The sequence below is a fragment of the Punica granatum genome, chromosome 6 (genome assembly GCF_007655135.1).
Source record: "Punica granatum isolate Tunisia-2019 chromosome 6, ASM765513v2, whole genome shotgun sequence".
NCBI classification, from domain to species: Eukaryota; Viridiplantae; Streptophyta; class Magnoliopsida; order Myrtales; family Lythraceae; genus Punica; species Punica granatum.
The window spans coordinates 14,611,833-14,616,493 of NC_045132.1; positions in this window are offsets into that span (position 1 = coordinate 14,611,833).

Consider the following 4,661-nt stretch of genomic DNA (forward strand, 5'->3'; position numbering starts at 1 on the left):
AAGTAACTTTGATTTTGATTTTGATTTTGATTGTGAAAAATGACAAATGAGATGAGATTATAAATTTGACTTGGAAAATATGTGTTTTTGTTGTGTAGTGTGTTGAGTTAAAGTTAAAGTTAAAATTTTTTACTTGGGAAATGTGTGTTTTTGTTGTGTAGTGTGTTGAGTTAAAGTTAAAGTTAAAATTAAATTTTTTTTATTGTGAATCCAAACAAGGTGCTACAATCTAGGGTTTGCGGAGCTTTTAAGGCTTGGAGAAAGGATGAGCTGTGAGTAGGGTGTAAGGAAAATCCCAAAAAATCGAATCTACCATAACTGAAAAAATCGAACCCAAAAAACCTAAAAGCCTTTATGGGGTAGTTTTTAAGGGGATTAAAAATCAACTAAAAATAATGGAAATCGATCGAAAATCCCGACGGTACCTGTACCCACCCGAAAATTCATATATATATATATATATATATACATGTGTTTATATATATTTTCACTAAAATCGTTGATAGATTGTTCAATTATTCTGAGAAATAATTATGTTTAAGTGTTATTATACATGTTAATTCATTTGTGTACAAAAAAGAAAGAAAAATATCAATCTTTTTTTTTTGGGTAAATTACACCGGTGGTCCAAAATGTTTTACAAATGTTTCATTATGGTCCAAAACGTTTTTTTCGTTACATAATGATACAAAATGTTTCAAAGTTATTTCATGATGGTACAAACCGTCAACTCGAACTTGACGCCGTCAAGCCGACGCTGACGTGGCTACTACGTGTCACCTCCTTGCTGACGTGGCCGAAAAATTTAAAATAATTCTAAAAATTTTAAAATTTTAAAACTTTTAAAAATAATTTTAAACTTTTAATTTAAAATTTAAATTTAAATTTTAAAATAATTTTAATATTAAATTTAAAATTTTAAAAAAAATTATTTAAAAAAATTTAAAAAAATTCTAATATTTTCAAAAAAATTTCAAAATTTTCAAAATTTTAAAATAATTTTTTATTTTTTTTAAAATTTTTACTCTTTTTTGTATTTTTTTTATTATTTTTTGTATTTTTTAAAAAAATTAAATTTTTTTTTTAATTTTTAAAAAATAATTTTAAAATGTTCAAAATTTTGAAATATTTTTTAAATTTTTTTCAAAATTTTTACTCTTTTTTTGTATTTTTTTTAAATTTTTTTGGAATTTTTAAAATTTTATTTTCTCTTAAATGACGTGGCGCACTATGATTGGTTCCACGTAACAAAAGTGACACATAGGACGCGTCACGTCAGCAAAATGTTAACGGTGTTAGAGCCAATTGACAGTTTGCACCATCATGAAATAACTTTGAAATATTTTGTACCATCATGTAACAAAAAAAACTTTTTGGACCATAATGAAAATTTGTAAAACATTTTGGACCACCAGTGCAATTGACCCTTTTTTTTTTGCGATTCTTGGTCATTCTCAAAATTTCTTCAATTGATATCATAATTTTTCCACTTTCGGTCCCCCAAAAAACCGAAACCACAGGTATCAACACCCCATTTTGACTCATCAATCCAAACGACAGAAGGATCCCCGGGGTCACCGAAAGGCAACAGAGCGACTAGAGAGCTCAACAATATCCAAAATCGACATTTTCAGTATACCACATGAACAGTCCTATTTTCCGATAGTTTGCTCGACCGTCGGAAGATAGCCAATATTGGACTTCAAAAATCCACATTAGTGCCAAACAGATGAAAAGTGTCTTCAAAAGTATTTTGCAAATCATCTACTCTATACAGAACAACTTTCTGTATACAGACAACTTTTCAGTGGAAGTCCAAAAATGCTAGTTTCCTGGAGAAAAGTCAATTCCAAATGTCAGATACGGTATGCCCCACAAGCATAGCGAGCATGAGCAGTGCTTTAAATTGTCTCTTGGACGCCACACAGACACTTCGAATGACTTCCGAGTGACAAAACGGGTATACCCCTCTTCGGAAATGCATAACCGGAGACTAGTCAGACGGAATTACCGCAAACAAAGTTCGTACTGCATTGCCCTGAAAACTTTTAGTCGGTAAACAAACGGTCCGAGAGTCGAATCATTCGAATTGGTTTCATGCTTGCCCAAAGGAAAGTAAATCTAAGATCTCGCGATTTTAGTTCACGCAGGGATTGAACCATCATGGTATGATGAGCTATAACGCAAGATTGTGAGCCAATTCCCCGACATGCAGATTTACTTTTCTCTCGGCTTCACAACTGACATCATTTAATTCACCGAATTTTCGGTGTCAAAACGTGTGAGCCGAGCACAGCCTAATCCATGTGATAAATTAAAACATGCAAGCCTAGCAAACTAGAGTACCGAAAGGGCGCATGGGATATAGGCCCACACGTAACATGAACCCCCGAATTCAAAATTTCCGGTTCCGCACATGACCAATGCCTTAGCAAAACTAGGTGTATCATTACCCCTAAACCCGGGCAACTCATCGGCTCTCAACCTTCGGGTCGTAAACATGTAGTGGTGACTCCTTCTCACGTGTGTCCGTCACGCATCCTCGGGAAGGTGGACACTCTCAAGTCGCGCGATCTAAAAGCGCGCGATGCGGGCCCCGACGAGAGTCCACATTCGGGTCCGTACAGCTTGGCGACTCCACTGGGGATCACACTTAGTGGGTTCAGGCTCGATCCGTTTGCTTTGCTTGCATATTTATTTATCGCTTTCCGCACATTTTATTTTTCGCACATTTACTTTTCTGCACTTGCATTGCATCATTCTAGCGGATTTAGGTACCAAAAGCCTGAAATCCCACGGGTGCCGATTTAGGAAGCTAGGTTAGTCAGAGGTTTCGAGTAAGGGAACGGATCGAGTCGGCTCTGCCACCGAACCGGCCCCCAAAGATCCTCGCTTGATTTCAAGGAATTGACGCCCTTGAATCTGGAGCCCCTATCCCTAGTCAGTGGTTTTCCCAGTAGAACACTGAAATCATGCATAAACAGGATCCGTCACGCTGGACCGAAATAACTTTCATGCCATCAACCGACCCAAAAGTTGAGCCTTTGAGTCGGCTCTTAGTTCTTCTTTTAGGCGGGCCTTTTGCTGTTTTTCACAAAGAGCGATGTACACTGTAACAAATACAATTATAATGTATTCTTTATGCACCTGCATGCACATTTTCAAACAAATTAGAACATTGCATTGGTTTAATGTTTAGGTTCCCTTTTTCAAATGAACTATCTTTGCAAAACTGGAAACTTGAATCAAATCGATGTAATGGCATTAGCTTTTAAAAACTCATACATTGCATGCATTCTAACTATTTTTATGTTTGCACAGCAGCTGCCATGTCCCGCACGACAGGCGAGTCGTGCCAACATTCGCAGGTAGACCACTCGCGGTCTTCACCTCTCCATGGTGAGACATGCTATGATCAGAGGCTGTTCACCCCGGCTACACACCCCACACGACAGGCGAGTCGTGCCAACCTTCGCGGGCAGGCCACTTGCGGCCTTCACCCTTCCTCCATGGCAAGGCGAGCTGTGGATCAAGGGGCCGACCCACCTTCCAAGGTGAGACTAACCAGCACTAACTTCTTCCTAACAGAGAGTGTCACCGCGTGATCGAATGCATATCTCTCTGTGTGACCCCGCACATCTACCAGCGATCGAGCGCGCTTCACACATGTCCAAATATGTTCACACCAACTCATGCACGCACGCTCAGCGTATCAATGCATGTCTCTTGGCGTGCTCGCACTACGCCTACCAGGCTAGTTCACTTCCCTGCACTCTTACATTGGAATTGCGAACAATTCATGCTCCTTCCTTGTTTCCTTCTTCCATTGCAGGAAATCCCCAACAAGAAGGCAGCTTGAATATTGAACGACCACAATTGAGACAACAAACGTCTCTCATTTAGCTCCTTGGGATTTCAACATTGAGTTCCCACATTCTCTTCACAAAGACTGCAAACAAATCAGAGTCACCTCTTTGCAGCGCTTTGCACTATTCCCTAACACTTGCCTTTGCTTTTACATTTCCTGTACTTTTCTATCAAACCTGCATTTATTGCTTTTGGGCCTCAGCCCAGCATTTACTACTTTCGGGCTTTGGCCCAGCATTTATTGCTTTCGGGCTTCAGCCCCGCATCGGGCTTCGGCCCAACATTTACTGCTTTCGGGCTTTGGCCCAGCATTTACTGCTTTCGGGCCTCGGCCATGCATTTACTGCTCTCAGGTTCATCTTAAGTCCAAAATAGGCTTGGATTCTAATTCATCCATGCGATACTTCGAGAGACGAATCTGACCCCTTTCACTGGAAAGGCTGGAAGTAATAGCTCCACAAGAAAAGCATGACCCAATCCTCAATCGCAGGAGACACCGGCACAATCATGCTTCCAACCAAAGAATGGATCTCATCCACCTCCACTGTGATCGCCAACTAAACATTGGGGCAACACGAGCACCCTTCCTTAAGCTCCCTTTCGCTTCCATTTAAATGCATTCCCGATCAAGCTTCTGGCATGAATAAACTTTTCAAGGGGCATTATGACAGTCCTGAAGACGCCCTGTTGGTTTTGTCGGACTTGTTCGACTCGCCTATTCTCAGGAGACCCGACTCCTCGAGCCTTCCCTAGGGCGACTGCGCATGCCTACTCACAACTAGGGAAAACATGCT